Source organism: Rattus rattus, chromosome 2 (assembly GCF_011064425.1).
Source record: "Rattus rattus isolate New Zealand chromosome 2, Rrattus_CSIRO_v1, whole genome shotgun sequence".
NCBI lineage: Eukaryota > Metazoa > Chordata > Mammalia > Rodentia > Muridae > Rattus > Rattus rattus.
This window is the reverse complement of record NC_046155.1, coordinates 96,542,286-96,561,223: the sequence shown is the minus strand read 5'-3', so window position 1 is coordinate 96,561,223 and position 18,938 is coordinate 96,542,286. Positions and strand designations below refer to the sequence as shown.

Genomic DNA, 18,938 nt, shown 5'->3' with positions numbered 1-18,938 from the left:
AGTCCCTCCCTTTGAGTCCTGAGAATCTCTTTCCTCCATGGTCTCTGGTACATTCTGGTGATTCCCCCACCTCCTACCTCCCAAGTTGCCTGTTTCGATTCTTTCTGCTGGCCCTGAGGGCTTCAGTTCTTTCCCCCAATACCTAATCTTGTCCCTCCTTCCCCTCCCTGTTGCCTTTCCCATGCAGGTTCCCCACCCCAACCCCAACCCCAACCCCCTGCTCCAGTGATTGCTTTCTTCTCCCTCCCAAGAGGGATTGAGGCATCCTCACTTGGACCCATTTGGCTTCTTGAGTTCTGTGGACTGTATCCTTGGTATTCTGTACCATTTTTTTTGGGAGGGGGATAATATCCACTTACTAGTGAGTACATACCATGCATGTCCTTTTGGGTCTGAGTTACCTTACTTAGGATGATATTTTCTAGTTCTATCCACTTGCCTGCAAAACTCATGATGTCCTTGTTTTCTTAATAGCTGAGTAGTATTCCACATGTAAATGAATCACATTTTCTGTATTCATTCTTCTGTTGTGGGACATCTGGGTTGTTTCCAGCTTCTGGCTCTCACAAACAAGGCTGCTATGAACATAATGAAACATGTGCCTTAGTGGCATGGTGGGACATCTTTTGGGTATATGCTCAAGAGTGGTATAGCTGGGTCTTCAGGTAGATCTGTTTCTAATTTTCTGAGGAATCTCCAGATTAATTTCTAGAGTGGTTTTTACCAGTTTGCAATCACACCAGCAATGGAGGAGTGTTCCTCTTTCTCCACATTCTCACCAACATGTGCTGTCACCTGAGGTTTTGCTCTTAGCCATTATGATTGGTGTAAAAAGTATCTTTATATACTAAAGATAACAATACTTTTAAAGTTATGGAACCTAGACTACTAATCTTTGGGAGTACTTAGAGTCTTGAAGAATAACTAGGACTCAGGAAAATATTTTCCCTCTTGTAACTACTTTAAGTTTATTTTTAAAACTTTTTGCGATGGCAAGGTAATTCAGAGGGTGAGTAAAAAGCACCTCTCGCTAAGCCTGACAACCTTAGTTTCATCTTGGACCCACATGGTATAAGGCAAGAATCGAGTCCTGCAAATTTTCTACATGCACACTTTGGCATTCAGGTCCTCTCTGTTTTCCTATACAAAGAAATAAACATAACAAATTTAAAAAACTAGTTTATATGCCTTAAGGTAATTTAGGAAATCATGGCAATGTAGAAGCTTTAATAAAAATAAATAATAAAGTTATAAATGGTAACCTTAATGAAATTTTAATTAAATGCATTAATTAAATGCATCTTTTAAAAAAGATTTATTTTCATTTTGAATTTTATGTACATATCCAAGTGAGAGTGCAGGGGCCTGAGGATCCAGAAGAGAAACATCTGAAGAAAGTACCTGATTTCATTGGAGTGGATTCACAGTTAGTTATAAACCATGCATTGTGGGTGCTGGGAGCCAAACCTGAGTCCTTAGGCAGAACAGTGAGTGCTCTTAACCACGGATCCATCTCTCCAGCCTCTTACACAGCCCAATTATAAGTAAATGAAGAGTGAGTGAAAAAGTATGATGGTGTTAGAGTTGAAGTATAAAATTGTTACAGCAAATACATTTGGTAGAAAAGAATGACTCTATTAATTGTAATTGAATGCATCTACAATGATATCAATAGGTTCATTTTATTTTAGCTTTTAGTTTTTATTGGTATTATTTTATGTGTATGTATGTTTTGCCAGTATACATATCAGTGCACCACTTGTATACCTTGTGCTTTACAGACCAGTTTTGATCCACTATGCTCTGGAACTGAACCCATGTCCTCTGGAAGAGCAGCAAGTGCTTTTTAACCACTGTATCTGGAGTACTTTATAAATTTGGTGCTACTTTAACTTTCATGTAGGTTGTCTTAATTTTGTGTTCCTTTATAGCAGCAGTTTTCAACTTGTGGGTGATGACCCCTTCGTGGGTTGCATATCATTTACATTATGATTCTTTTTTTTTTTTTTTTTTCGAACTGGGGACCTAACCCAGGGCCTTGCTTGCTAGTGCAAAGCGCTCTACCACTGAGCTAAATCCCCAACCCCTACATTATGATTCTTAACAGCAAAATTATAGTTATGAAGCAGCATTGATACAACTTTATGGTTGGAGGTCACTACTGTAAGGAAGGGTTACAGCGAGAGCAGACACGCCTGGGAAACCAGAGGAGACTACTCTCTGACCACATTTCTGACTCTAGAGGAAAACACCTAGCGCCATCTGGGACCCCTGTGCACAGGAACCCAGTAGAAGTAGGGGCAGGCCCTTCTGGTTCCTGCCCACAGGGACAGCTGAGAGCCAGTGGACAGGAACGACTACACGCCTGAAAGCAGAACACTCTGTTCCCATAACTGGCTGAAAGAAAACAGAAAAACAGGTCTACAGCACTCCTGACACACAGGCCTCTAGGAAGGTCAAGCCACTGTCAGAAATAGCAAAACAAGTAGCACCAGAGACAACCTGATGGTGAGAGGCAAGTGCAGGAACCCAAGCAACAGAAACCAAGACTACATGGCATCATCAGAGCTGAATTCTCCCACCAAAGCAAACACCGAATATCCAAACACACCAGAAAAGCAAGATCTAGATTTAAAATCACATTTGATCATGATGATGGAGGACTTCAAGAAAGACATAAAGAACTTCCTTAGAGAAATGCAGGAAAACACAAGGAAACAAGTAGAGAGGAAACACAAAAATCCCTGAAAGAATTACAGGAAAACACAATCAAACAGGTGAAGGAATTGAAAATGCAAATAGAAACAATAAAGAAAGCACAAAGGAAGACAACCCTGGATATAGAAAACCAAAGGAAGAGACAAGGAAACGTAGATACAAGCATCACCAACAGAATACAAGAGATAGAAGAGAGAATCTCAGGAGCAGAAGATTCCATAGAAATCATCAACACAACTGTCAAAGATAATGTAAAACGGAAAAAGCTACTGGCCCAAAACATCCAGGAAATCCAGGACTCAATGAGAAGATCAAACCTAAGGATAATAGGTATAGAAGAGAGTGAAGACTCTCAACTCAAAGGACCAGTAAATATCTTCAACAAAATCATAGAAGAAAACTTTCCTAACCTAAAGAAAGAGATGCCCATAAACATACAAGAAGCCTACAGAACTCCAAATAGATTGGACCAGAAAAGAAGCTCCTCCAATCACATAATAGTTAAAACACCAAATGCACAAAATAAAGAAAGAATATTAAAAGCAGTAAGGGAAAAAGGTCAAGTCACATATAAAGGCAAACCTATCAAAATAACACCAGACTTCTCACCAGAGACTATGAAAGCCAGAAGATCCTGGACAGATGTCATACAGACCCTAAGAGAACAAAAATGCCAGCTCGGGTTACTGTATCCAGCAAAACTCTCAATTAACATAGATGGAGAAACCAAGATATTCCATGACAAAACCAAATTTACACAATATCTTTCCACAAATCCAGCCCTACAAAGGATAATAAATGGTAAAGTCCAACATAAGGAGGCAAGCTACACCCTAGAAAAAGCAAGAAACGAATTGTTTTGCAACAAAACAAAGAGAAGACAAGCACACAAACATAATCTCACCTCCAAATACGAAGATAACAGGAAGCAACAATCACTATTCCTTAAATCTCTCAACATCAATGGACTCAATTCCACAATAAAAAGACACAGATTAACAAACTGGATACGTAATGAGGACCCAGCATTTTGCTGCCTACAGGAAACACACCTCAGAGACAAAGACAGACACTACCTCAGAGTGAAAGGCTGGAAAACAACTTCCAAGCAAATGGTCTGAAGAAGCTTGAGTAGCCATTCTAATATCAAATAAAAGCAATTTTCAACCAAAAGTCATCAAAAAAAAAATAAGGAAGGACACTTCATATTCATCAAAAGAAAAATCCACCAAGATGAACTCTCAATCCTATATATCTATGCTCTAAATATAAGGGCACCTACATACATAAAAGAAACCTTACTAAAGCTCAAAGCACACATTGCACCTCACACAATAATAGTAGGAGATTTCAACATCCCATTCTCATCAATGGACAGATCATGGAAACAGAAATTAAACAGACACATAGACAGACTAAGAGAAGTCATGAAATAAATGGACTTAACAGATATTTATAGAACCTTCTCACCACCTCATGGTACTTTCTCGAAAATTGACCATATAATTGGTCATAAAACAGGCCTCAACAGATACAAAAAGATAGAAATAATCCCATGTGTCCTATCAGACCACCACAGGCTAAAGCTGGTCTTCAATAACAATAAGGAAAGAATGCCCACATATACATGGAAGTTGAACAGTGCTCTACTCAATGATAACCTGATCAAGGAAGAAATAAAGAAAGAAATTAAAGACTTCTTAGAATTTAATGAAAATGAAGATACAACATACCCAAACTTATGGGAAACAATGAAAGCTGTGCTAAGAGGAAAACTCATAGCTCTGAGTGCCTGCAGAAAGAAACAGGAGAGAGCATATATCAGCAGCTTGACAGCACACCTAAAAACTCTAGAACAAAAAGAAGCAAATACACCCAGGAGAAGTAGAAGGCAGGAAATAATCAAACTCGGAGCTGAAATCAACCAAGCAGAAACAAAAACGACTATACAGAACCAAGAAGAATCAACAGAACCAACAGCTGGTTCTTTGAGAAAATCAACAAGATAGATAAACCCTTAGCCAGACTAACCCAGAGGACACAGAGAGTGTGTCCAAATTAACAAAATCAGAAATGAAAAGGGAGACATAACAACAGAATCTGAGGAAATTCAAAAAATCATCAGACCCTACTACAAAAGCTTATATTCAACAAAACTTGAAAATCTGGAGGAAATGGGCAATTTCCTAGACAGATACCAGGTACTGAAGTTAAATCAGGAACAGATAAACCAGTTAAACAACCCCATAACTCCCAAGGAAATAGAAGCAGTCATTAAGGGTCTCCCAACCAAAAAGAGCCCAGGTCCAGACGGGTTCAGTGCAGAATTCTATCAGCCCTTCATAGAAGATCTCATACCAATACTATCCAAACTATTCCACAAAATTGAAACAGACGGAGTACTACCAAATTCCTTCTATGAAGCCACAATTACTCTTACACCTAAACCACACGAAGACCTAACAAAGAAAGAGAACTTCAGACCAATTTTCCTTATGAATATCAACGCAAAAATACTCAATAAAGTTCTTGCAAACTGAATCCAAGAACACATCAAAACAATCATCCATCATGATCAAGTAGGCTTCATCCCAGGTATGCAGGGATGGTTTAATATACAGAAAACCATCAATGTAATCCAGTATATAAACAAACTGAAAGATAAAAACCACATGATCATTTCATTAGATGCTGAGAAAGCATTTGACAAAATTCAACACCCCTTCATGGTAAGAACAGGAGTTCAAGGCCCATACCTAAACATAGTAAAAGCCATATACAGCAAACCAGTAGCTAACATTAAACTAAATGTAGAGAAACTTGAAGCAATCCCACTAAAATCAGGGACTAGACAAGGCTGCCCAACTCTCTCCCTACTTATTCAGTATAGTTCTCAAAGTCCTAGCCAGAGCAATCAGACAACAAAAGGAGATCAAAGGGATACAGATTGGAAAGGAAGAAGTCAGATGATATGATAGTATATTTAAGTGATCCCAAAAATTCCACCAGAGAACTACTAAACCTGATAAACACCTTCAGCAAAGTGGCTGGGTATAAGATTAACTCAAATAAATCAGTAGCCTTCCTCTACACAGAAGAGAAACAAGCTGAGAAAGACATTAGGGAAACGACACCCTTCCTAATAGTCCCAAATAATATAAAATGCCTTAGTGTGACTTTAACCAAGCAAGTGAAAGATTTGTATGATGAGAACTTCAAGTCTCTAAAGAAAGAAATTGAAGAAGATCTCAGAAAGTGGAAAGATCTCCCATGCTCATGGATTGGCAGGATTAATATAGTAAAAATGGCCATTTTACCAAAAGCGATCTACAGATTCAATGCAATCCCCATCAAATTTCCAATCCAATTCTTCATAGAGTTAGACAGAATAATTTGCAAATTCATCTAGAATAACAAAAAGCCCAGGATTGCTAAAAGTATCCTCAACAATAAAAGGACTTCCAGGGGAATCACTATTCCTGAACTCAAGCAGTATTACAGAGCAATAGTTATAAAAACTATATGGTATTGGTACAGAGAGAGGCAGATAGACCAGTGGAATGGAATTGAAGACCCAGAAATGAACCCACACACCTATGGTCACTTGATTTTTGACAAAGGAGCCAAAACCATGCAAGGGAAAAAAGATAGCATTTTCAGCAAATGGTGCTGGTTCAACTGGAGGTCAACATGTAGAAGAATGCAGATTGATCCATGCTTACAAAGCTTAGGTCGGAGTGGATCAAGGACCTCCACATCAAACCAGATACACTCAAACTAATAGAAGAAAAAGTGGGGAAGAATCTCGAACACATGAGCACTGGAGAAAATTTCCTGAACAAAACACCAATTGCTTATGCTCTAAGATCAAGAATCGACAAATGGGATCTCATAAAGCTACAAAGCTTCTGTAAAGCCAAGGACACTGTCGTTAGGACAAAACAGCAACCACAGATTGGGAAGAGCTCTTTACCAATCCTACAGCTGATAGAGGGCTTATATCCAAAATATACAAAGAACTCACGAAGTTAGACTGCAAGAAGACAAATAACCCTATTAAAAATGGGGTTCAGACCCCAGTGAACTAGACTGTTGGGGAGAGGGCAAATGGGGGGAGGGTTGGGAGGAACATCCATAAGGAAGGGAGGGGAGGGGATGTTTGCCGAAACCGGAAAAGGAATAACACTCGAAATGTATATAAGAAATACTCAAGTTAATAATAATAAAAAAAATGACCTTAAAAAAATGGGGTTCAGAGCTAAACAAGGAATTCACAGCTGAGGAATATCGAATGGCTGAGAAGCACCTAAAGAAATGTTCAACATCCTTAGTCATCAGGGAAATGCAAATCAAAACAACCCTGAGATTCCACCTCACACCAGTCAGAATGGCTAAGATAAAAAACTCTGTTGACAGCAGATGCTGGTGAGGATGTGGAGAAAGAGGAACACTCCTCCCTTGTTGGTGGGATTGCAGACTGGTACAACCATTCTGGAAATCAGTCTGGAGGTTCCTCAGAAAAGTGGACATTGCACTACCTGAGGACCCAGCTATACCTCTCTTGGGCATATACCCAAAAGATGCTCCAACGTACAACAAAGACATATGCTCCACTATGTTCATAGCAGCCTTATTTATAATAGCCAGAAGCTGGAAAGTACCCAGATGCCCTTCAACAGAGGAATGGATACCAAAAATGTGGTACATCTACACAGTGGAATGCTACTCAGCTATCAAAAACAATGACTTTATGAAATTCATAGGCAAATGGATAAACCTGGAAAATATCATCCTGAGTGAGGTAACACAATCACAGAAAAACACACATGGTATGTGGTTATTGATAAGTGGATGTTAGCCCAAATGCTCGAATTACCCAAGATGCACTGAACACATGAAACTCAAGAAGGATGACCAAAATGCAGACGTTTCACTCCTTCTTTAAAAGAGTACCCTTAGGAGGGGATAGGAAGGCAAAGTTTAGAACAGAGGCAGAAAGAACGCCCATTCAGAGCCTTCCCCACATGTGGTCCATACATATACAGCCACCAAACTAGATAAGATGGATGAAGCAAAGAAGTGCAGGCTGATAGGCACCAGGTGTACATCTCTCCTGAGAGACACAGCCAGAATATGGCAAACACATAGGCCATAGAACAAACCACTAAACTGAGAATGAGACCCCTGTTGAAGAAGTCAGAGAAAGGACTGAAAGAGTTTGAAGGAGCTTGAGACCCTATATGAACAACAATGCCAACCAACCAGAGCTTCCAGGGACTAAGCCACTACCCAAAGACTATACATGGACTGACTCTTGGCTCCAACTGCATAGGTAGCAATGAATAGCCTAGTAAGGGCACCAGTGGAAGGGGAAGCCCTTGGCCCTGCAGAGGTTGGACCCCCAGTGATTGGGATTGTTGGGAGGAGGGCGGTAATGGGGGGAGGATTGGAAAGGGAACACACACATAGAAGGGGAGGGGGAGGGGTTAGGGGGATGTTGGCCTGGAAACCATGAAAGGGAATAACAATTGAAATGTAAATAAGAAATACCTAGTTTAATAAAGATGGGAAAAAAAAAAAAAGACAACCGGTGCCACCTAGGGAAAACAGAGTGTTGTCGCTCAATAGAGGCCCAGGATGTCCAAAGGGCTGGCCACCAAATGGATCCTGAACTCTCTTGTGCCGCATGGTTAATTTCAGGTGCAGAGTAAAAGGAAAGGGTCCCATTTTAGTTACTCATCCCCCACTTTCCTTCTACCAACTTTCTGACTCCCAGTGACCACCTATTTCTTCTTCCCCCACTGTCACTAGCCTTTTCTGTAACATGGTGGAGGCACATCAGGTTTAGTACCATGATGGCCAACTCCTACACAGACTGTTTTGCATATATTTAAACTACTTAATCTCCCGCTTCAGACTTATTCCTTAGTGGTCCTTCCATCACTGAATTCAGGCAATGGAGAACAGAAAGAGAGTGTGGTAGCAGCATTCTCTCCCCTCTTCATAAGAACCCCGTGAGCATCTGACTACACATTGCACTGAAGTGAGTCTTTCTCTTTCCCTGGACTGTTAGTTCCCAAAGACCAGTTGCTGCGGAGACTGGGGGAGGTGGGAGCCTTTAACTTAGGAGACATTAAAAAAAAAAAAAAAAGAAAAAGAAAGGTTTGTAGCATTAGGAAGGTTGAGAACCACTTCTTTATAGTATACTTTTTTTTTTTTACTTTTATTTATTTATTATGTATAAGTACACTGTAGCTGTCTTGAGACACACTGGAAGAGGGCATCAGATCTCATTACGGATGGTTGTGAGCCACCATGTGGTTGCTGGGATTTGAACTCAGGACCTCTGGAAGAGCGGTCAATGCTCTTAACCACTGAGCCATCTCTCCAGTCCTATATATCTTTCAAAAAAAGTAATATGTGTGTGTGTGTGTGTGTGTGTGTGTGTGTGTGTATGCTTGTGTGTGCATACTCACTACAACACATGTGTGGAGGGGAGAGAACAATTCGTAGGAGTAGTTCTTTCCTTCTGTTGTGTGGGTCCCAGGAATTGAACTCCTGTCATCAGGCTAGGAGTCAGGGCAGGTGCCTTTATCCTTTGTGTCATTTTGATGACTTTGTAGTGCCTTTACCACGTGAGTGAGTGAATGAATATAAGACACTGTCCTTGAATACTATGACATATAGTGAAAAGAGATCTATGCAAGGTAATCTGAGCTGAATCCTGGGTGAGGGTTATGTGATGTAAGAAGAGCAGTCAAAGTTTTAACTGAAATGTAGGGAAGTTGGGATTTTCAAAATAAACATTTTCAGATTTTCACATTTCAGTTGTGTTTCTTCATTGCTTAGCATGGTTTGAAAACATTTCCTTCTAGACCTGTGGATAAATCTGATAATTTATTCAACGAATATTCTTCCAGTGAGTTGAAGACCATCTTCTCTTGTCTTTCTGACTCTTGTGATCTGTTTAAAGTCCTTTTCATTGTTTAGCATTCACCTTGGACCTTTCTAAGGCTGAGTTAGACACCCACAGTACGATTCTGCTGAGTCTCTCCCCTCCCCTGTAACCTCCACCCATCCTATCAGGTCAGATTTTCCTAGGCATAACTTCTGTGATGCTTTGGCTCCTCTCATCTCTTTACTCAGGTTTCTTCATAAGCCTAAAATCTGCTTCCATTGCAATTTAATATGTACATTTCATTTTTTGTAGTTTATAGCTTTAAAATACCTAAAAATGTGAAGAATACTTTTTATAACCCAGGGTAGAGACATTCTTGTTAATTTGTTTTACTTTTTCATTTTTAACTATGCGTATTTTTTTTTTGTTCGTGTGGGTATTATATGAGTGCAAGGTACTCTTAGAAACCAGAATGCATTGGTTTGGTTTGGTTTGGTTTTGTGAAGGGTTTCTCTACATAGCCCTGGCTGTAGAACAGGCTGACCTTGAACTCACAGAGATTCACTTGCTTCTGCCTTCCAAGTGTTGGTATTAAAGGTGTGTGCCACATGCACAACCCAGAAGATATTGGATATACTGAGACTGCATATACACATGTATATGTATTATCTGATCATATTTCTTTAATATACAGTCATGTAAATATTTTCATTTATAGGTTGTCAAGTTAAGATTTTAGCTAATAAATAAATCGACTCCATAGGACAGTGTGCTGGCTACTATAAATTGGAGAGATTAAGTTTCAAGATCTCTCTGTCTTCTTTCAGCTCTGAAGTCCTAGGAATTTTTAGCATTATTTGGACATTGTATGAAAATATTTGGTAAAATGAAATTTGGTGAAAACTGCAAGATTACTTTATAGCTTTCATGTAACTCATTTGGAAGCTTTTTGAAGTAGTAGTAAAACACAGTGGGTATTTTTTACAGCTTTACTAGGTTTTGATACTTCTATATTTTGAGCTCTGTGAGATGATTTATATAGTTGTAGATTATATAGTTGTAAATTCATTTAAACTCCAAATTAGAGAATCTAGTCACTTTGGGTCCTATGCATTTTGCCAGATACTAGCAGTTAGCCTTCTGAACACACTGGCTCCACCTACTGTCATGCTGAGGCAAAGCACCTTGCTTGTATCTTCATTCAGAGTTCTTTTCTAAACTCACCCTTTCCTCCTTTCCTCCTTTCCTCCTTTCCTCCTTTTTTCCTCCTCCTCTTCCTCCTCCTCCTCCCCTTCCTGCCCTCCCTCTCCCTCCCCCTCCCCCATCTCCCCCCCTCTTCCTCTTCCTATATGTATTATTAGTTGCTTTGTGGACATTGTAACTACAATACATGACAACTTGAAGATTTATTTTGATTTAGACTCATTGTAGTAGGGTAGGCATGGAAGTCTGAGTGTGTGGTGGATCTAGAAGCAGAGTGCATGACAGAAGCAGGGGGTAGGCATAACCTTCAAGGACTTACCCTTAATGACCTTTTTCTACCAGCTAGGCCCATCTCCTACACATTCCAGAGCCTCCAAAGTAGCATCACCAACAGAGGAATAAGGGGTCAAATAATGAGCCTGTGGAGGAGCTATTTCAACTTCAAATCATAACACCACACTTTAGTATGTGAGTCTCTCTTGAAAAGAAAAACTTTATCAAGCAATTCTGGAATTACTAGAATATCACCAACCTGGTTTATCAATTGTATTATATAAAGAGACTGTTTAAACTTTTTAAAAACAATTCATTTATTTATTTTATGTATGTGAGTACACTGTCAGACACAACAGAAGAGGGCATTGAATCCCATTACAGATGGTTGTGAGCCATCTATACAGATGTTGCTGGGAATTGAGCTCAAGACTCCTGGAAGAGCAGTCAGTGTTCTTAACTGCTGAGCCATCTCTCCAGGCCCCCGTTTAAACTTTGTAGATTTTTGAATTACTTTTACTTTTATGTGTGGGCATGTATATAGAGAGTGTTCACTTACCCATACGTGTGGGTGTGGAAGCCAGAGATTAACAGTGGACATGTATATAGAGAGTGTTCACTTACCCATGCGTGTGGGTGTGGAAGCCAGAGATTAACACTAGATGTCTTCCTTGTAACTCTCAACCTTACTGTTTTTGTTTTGAAACAGGATCTCTCACTGAACCTGGAGCTCACCATTTCTGCTAGGTTGGCTAGCAGTGACCCCCAGGAATCTTCCAGGCTCCATCCCCACCCCTAATTGCTAGGGTTATAAGTACATGCTATCACACCCAGCTTTTATGTTGTTTATGGAGATCTGAACTCAGGTCCCCATGCTTATAAAGAAAATACTTTACTTAGTGAACTATCTTTCTAGACCTTTTATAAAAGATTGTTTAATTCATTTAAATCTATATCCAAGAAGAATGTTTTTATTTAGTATTTATCAGCTGTTGTATGGTATGTGAATGAATGTTTTTAATATCTAGAAATGAACCTGTTTTTAATACAGTTTTCTAGTCATTATCCCCAAACATGATTAAATTCTTATAAAAGTAATTTAGCATTTATTTTTGTATTTTTCATCTTTTTAATACTTTAAATTAAAACATTATAGCTATATTAAATTTATGGAGAAGAAAAAGAAAAATTATTTTACCCAAACTCCTATTTTTATTGTTGTTGTTAGGTAACCCTTACCAGCCATAGTTGTGATCAGACACAATTGATGAAAGCAGTTTAACTGTGCTAGATATCAATTTATTGCCTATTTTTTCTCCAAATTCAATATTCATTTTTTTAACTGTTCCTTTGACAACTAGTAGGAGTTAAACTTTTATCAGTGGAGGGCACTAGGGATACAGCACAGGAAGAAGGACCTTTCCTTCTTTGTGTTGCTGTGCTGGCCAGGCAACTTCTTGGTCCGAGTGACATTAGTAGCATACAGCTCCTAAAGTGCAGGTGGCTGCTCTAGTACCCAGGTCCTGAAGTTTAGTCCAAAGTACATCGTAGCCAATAACTTCTTCCCACCCACCCCTGCTGCATGGTCAGCTTTTGCTGGCACCTTAGAAGGGAGATTTCTGATGTTTATAGTGTGTGTGTGTGAGTGTGTGTGTGTGTGTGTGTGTGTGTGTGTGTGTGTGTGTGTGTGTGAGAAACAGGATCTCACATATCCCAGACTGTTCACAAAATTGTAGTAATATTTTTTAATATATAAATCCTGGTGGTGTGTTCCTGCTACCTGCCCCAAAAGTTTATGTTTTTAAATAAAACACACACACACACACACACACACACACACACACACACAGCCTTTATATCTTGATATGCCCTAATGAGCTCAATGGTTGTGCCACTTCATAACCTTCATGCAGCTAATCTCACCAATAATCCTGAGTTATCACTTAATATATTCTATGTTCTATCTGGCTGCTCTGGACCCAGAGTGATGCCCAATTGGGCTGTGCTCTCCTGGCTCCTGTACATACAGGCTCTGCCTCCGTGTCTTCCTGTCTTCTCAGGCGTGGTATCTCTCCTCTTCTTCTCCCCGTATGGTGGATCCTCCTCTTTCTCCTCTCTCTCTGTCCTAGCCCAGGAATCCTAAAAGGCCCACCTCTGTCTGCCCTCCTCAGTCCATTGTCTGCTGGCATCTTTATCTACCAATCAGAACCAACTGGGGGCAGGGTCCTTCAGCGTCTTATGTGCAGACACTCATGTAAGCAGTTTTGGGGACCAAAATTAACCTTAGAACACAAGAAATATTAGGCCAAACCTACTATATTTCCTCCTTTTTGTCCAGTTAAAAAGGTTCTTTTCTCTCAGATATACATTGATCATAATTATAACAATTATGTAAATTTGTAAGGCATGTTATACACTTATAATATCCAGTTCATCATATTTGGCAGTTTAGATAAAGTATTCTATCATCTGTCCTAACTTAAAGAGTTTACAATTCTGTTTACAATTAGGTTTGATTTTAACTTGTATTTACCAACTGAAAATCATCCTTTCAAATCTAGATCATCTTATTCAATACTAAACAACTTAAGTTCAATTATAAGACTATAACTAGTATTCAACGCCATCAGAGATCTGAGAATGAATTAAATATTACCTGAATATATAGGAAGCACAAAGACATAGCTTCCAAAACTTAGTTTGTAGAGACAGCTGACTGCTGACAAACCCCAATTTCTTAGAACGTTGGAGCATCTGTCTTCAGCCTTCTGGCCCAGAACCATCTGACAGACAAGTGAAGCAGGAATTATGAAGGACTAGCTTTTCCTGTCTTGGCTGAGAATAGCAGTTGACTATTCCAAATCTGTGTGTCCCCTTTTGGATTGTAATTGTCTAATTGTTTGCAGAATAAAATTAGGGTATTTCTTACCTACTGGCTAGCTTGCCACAATTGAAGCAACTCCAATTGGAGGTAATGATGCTCAGTATCTTCTTTGAAGTGGGATGGGGTTACTGTCAGGAGCATACATGTCTCCTAGTCAAAAAATCTACTAAAATGAAATATTTTTAAATGCCATATTCTGTAGATTTATGATGCTTTTGAGGATAACTAAATATAGTATATCTAAACTGTTAAACCTTGACTACTCTTAGTTATTTACTATTTTAATAATTTGAAAACACTTTATTGTAATTTGATCAGAATCTAATATTACCAGGAATTTACTGTATTTTATTTTAACTTGTATTCCTTAATCAGTCTAAACTGTTTGTAATAGCAGATATTAGAAGGTCTAGGTCTAAGCCTTGTATTCTTAAATGAGTTGTACAGGCACAATGTCTATCTAAGAGTAACAAAATTTATTTTGAATATACAAAGATTTATACCAATAAAAACTTTAAACCTGTATCAATATATAAACTCTGCATCAATGTAAGAAAATATAATTTCAATTTTGCTTCAAAATGTAAAAGATGAATTTTTTAAGGGGTGGAGAAGGGTAGGAAAATTGGAATGTAAGATTATGGCTATAAAATGTTTTGTTTAAGAGTAAACTTTGTAATACATCCCCATATATCTAATTTCTTATAATATTACTCTATCCCCCTTTTTTCTTTTCAACCTCTTTCCCTTTACTGAAAGAAAGAGAAAGGGAGGGAGGGAGGGAAGAAGGGAGGGAGGAAGAAAGAATAGAGAAGAGGAAAGGAAAGGACAGAAAGAAATCCCTGAATCTAAGCTCTCTATTTAGTTGCCTTCATGTCCAAATCAGTCCTTAAAATGACAACCTATGTATAATTTATAAAATAACCATAACCAGACACCCAAGGGATTAGGATGATGACTCTCCATGGCTTCTTCTGGCTGAATTGGGTGATGAATTTTTTTAAGGGGTAGGGAGGGGTAGGAAAATTGGAAAAATTGGTTAGACTTAAGAATGCTAACTTTAGCATTTGCCACCCAGTATCTGTATGCCTTGAAAATTGAGGGCTTAACTGAAGTTCTGACTGGATCCATCTGAAAGACTGGATAAACTGAGGTCATCGGGAATCAGCAGCTATTTCTGAAGCTGTTTTTGGAGCAAGTCTCTGGAAGCAGGTGAAGCAGGGAGCTAGAACAGCAGGTCATTTCGACTTTGCTGAGGATGAATCTTGTCATAGCTGCATCTTGGTGTTTCATTCTGCATTATATGTAATTTTGGGGGGGACTTTATAGAGTGATTTTTGACGATATAAGATTTGCATATAAAATTTTCACATCTTCACAGACACATTGGTTTCATTACATAATTCTACCATGTACTTATTATTTGAATCATCTGTGGTCAATATATGAGTGGTGATAATACTAACAAAACCTACATATGGAATATACCTGATGTATTTTAAGGGTGAGCACAGAAAATCATTTAGACTGAGTACAAAAAGTAAAATGAAGCAAAAACAAACATTTGTCCCTCATGTCCTTAAGGGCAAAGTATAGATTTGTATACGTGTACAAGGTCTGTATTTGAGCTAATAACAGAATTTTCAGTTAAAATCTATTCTTCCTAGAATCCAAAAAAACATTTATCTGGTATTGTCAATTATTATAGTTTTTGTTAAGAATGTAAAATACAAAGAGATGAAATTGTTGGCTTTGTTCTTTTTCATAATGTACTGTTTCCTATGCCATAGATATCTTCTGTGATATTTTCTCTGTTTTTGGTATGTTAAAATTTCCCAAGGTGTACTTTTTTCTTACTCACAGTCCTAAAATCTTGTAGCACAATGCTTCTTCTTTAGAAATTTCAAAAGACATTGTAGAATAGAGTTTTGGTATACAGTTACTCTGTGGTACACTTGGTGCATCCATTGAATCCAGAGAATCTGTTTCCATTGGAAGAAATCCACCTTTCCAGTTTCTTTTTTTCTTTTCCTTCCTTCCTTCCTTCCTTCCTTCCTTCCTTCCTTCCTTCCTTCCTTCCTTCCACCTTTTAAAAAATTTTCTTCTTGAATTTATTTTTTTTACAATCCAGACTTTATCCCCTTCCTGGTTTACCCTCCCACTGTTCCACTTCCCATACCTTCTCTCCACCCCCACCCTTTCTCAAAGAGGATGCCCCCAACTTCCCACTCCCTGGGGCCCCAAGTCTCTTGAGTGTTAGGTGCATCTTCTCTGACCGAGTCCAGACTCTGCAGTATATGTGTTGGGGGCCTCATATCAGCTGGTGTATGCTGCCTGGTTGATGTCTCAGTGTCTGAGAGATCTTGGGGCCCGGGTTAGTTAAGACTGCTGGTCTTCCTATGGGGTTGCCCTCCTCCTCAGCTTCTTCCAGCTTTTTTCTAATTCAATCACAGGGGTCACCAGCTTCTGTCCATTGGTTGGGTGTAAATATCTGCATCTGATTCTTTCAGCTGCTTGTTGGATCTTTGTGGGAGCAGTCATGATAGGCCCCTGTTTGTAAGAACACCATAGCTTCAGTAATAGTGTCAGGCTTTGGGACCTCCCCCTGAGCTGGATCCCAATTTGGGCCTGTCACTGGACCTTTTCTGTTTTTGTTGTTGTTGTTGTTGTTGTTGTTCCTGCAGTTCTTTCAGACAGGAACAATTCTGGGTCAGATAGACTGTGGGATGACAACCCCATCCCTCACTTGATGCCCTGTCTTTCTGCTCTACAAGTTCCCTCTCCCCACTATAGGCCATTTCATCTATGGTCCCTCCCTCTGAGTCCTGAGAATCTCTCACCTCTCAGGTCTCTGGTACATTCTAGAGGGTCCCCTTACTTCCTACCTTCCGAATTTGCCTGCTTCAATTCTTTTTGCTGGTCCTCAGGGCTTCAGTCCTCTTCCCCTGGCCCCCTAATACTTGATGATTTTCCCCTCTTCCCCTCCTGTTGCCTTTCCCACCCATGTTCGTCCTTCCTTCCCCCTTCCTGTGATTGCTTTCTTCTCCCTCCAAAGAGGGATTAAGGCATCCTCACTTGGGCCCTTTTGGCTGGTTAGCCTTTTTGAGTTCTGTGGACTGTATCCTGGGTATTCTATACCTTTTGCGATGTGTGTGTGTGTGTGTGTGTGTGTGTGTGTGTGTGTGTGTGTGTGTGTGTAATATCCACTTATTAGTGAGTACATACCATGCATGTTCTTTTGGGTCTGAGTTACCTCACTCAGGATGATATTTTCTAGTTCCATCCATTTGCTTGTAAAACTCATGATGTCTTCATTCTTAACAGCTGAGTAATATTCCACTGTGTAAATGAATCACCTTTTCTGTATTCATTCTTCTGTCGTGGGACATCTGGGTTGTTTCCAGCTTCTGGCTCTCACAAACAAGATTGCTATGAACATAGTGGAACACCTGCTCCTGTAGCATGGTGAGGCATCTTTTGGGTATATGCCCAAGAGTGGTATAGCTGGGTCTTCAGGTAGATCTATTTCTAATTTTCTGAGGAACCTCCAGATTGATTTCCAGAGTGGTTTCATCAGTTTGCAATCCCATCAGCAAGTGAATTATACACATACACCACCATGCCTTGCTAGTGTGATGTTGGGAATCACTTCCTCGCATCTAGTTTCACATGTATGATAGGCCAGAACTCTGCCAACTGAGGTAGGTACGTCTCAGCCCCTTCAGTAATTCTTTATTGTAAACTTCTCATGCTCAGATTACTCCATGGCTTATCAGTTTTAGTTAGAACCAGATTAGTAGGAGTTTTTGATAAAAAATGTTTTTGAGTCTATAATACTGTATATTATTTTTATATAGTAGATCTAAATTGGCTATCATTTGTATAATTTATTTAAAGAGCAATTTTATGTTTTCTGTTTAAATCAACTTTTTAATTTTCTATTGTTCCATTGCTCTCACTCCACCCTACTGTTGGAGCACTGAACCAGGGAGTTGTGCTTGTTGGGCAAGCACTCTACCACTGAGCTAAATTCCCAACTCCAAAACCAGCTTTTAAAAACATAGGGCTGCAGAGTTGGATCAGAGATTAAGAGTACTTGTTGCTTTTGCAGAAGACCCTGGTTCAGTTCCCACATGGTGCCTGACAGTGACCTGTACTTCTAGTTCCAAGGGTCCTTATGCCTTCTCCTGAGCAACCAGTGTATATTAACATCTGCAGTTGCTTGTCTTTATATAAAATGGCATGATATTCTTATGTAATCTGCACAAATCCTTCAATATGTATCATGGTCTGTTGATTACTTATAATACCTAACAATGTAAATATTATATGTTACTATACTTTATTATTGAGGAAATAAAGACAAGAAAATGACTGTGTTTACTATAAACATTTAAAAATATTTCCAGTGTGTGATGGATTGAGTCCACTAATACAGAATTCACAGATATGGAGAACAACTCTATGTGGCCATTCTTCACAGTATTACATGTAGTTGAGTTAGCCTACTGTTCAACAGAAGCCTGATTGACTAAAGTCTAGCTCAGATTTTCCAATACTTCTATCAAATATCAACTTTTTGACCTTTTTTTTTTTGCCTATTTTTTTCCTTGGAAACTTCCTGCAGTTTTTGGCTTTCCTGATTTATTTTCAGCTATGCCCTCTGATATTTTGGACCTCAGTCCTTTACTGTCCTGTTTCTTAGATTTTTATCTCATCTTTTCTCATAGTTAATGTCTTTATTATGGCTCATATTATCTAGTTGGTTCCAGAAAAAAGATGTGTTGCAAATATACCTTTTCAATTTCTGATTGTTCGAGAAAATGTATCCACTCTTTTTCAATTAATGAAAGTTTATCTTGATATTAGTAACTATACTGAAAATCATTCACTTGAAACATTCAAAAATGTTACTCATCTCCGCCTATAATAAAGTCTGTATTGTTCACTCATTTCCTTGTT

At 39.0% G+C, this 18,938-nt stretch overlaps 1 protein-coding gene across 2 annotated transcripts in view; it reads left to right on the top strand.

Annotated features, from left to right (window-relative positions):
- Positions 1–18,938, top strand: part of Acer3 (alkaline ceramidase 3) — an 88,646-nt gene that overhangs the window by 20,049 nt on the left and 49,659 nt on the right. The window lies entirely within an intron of this gene.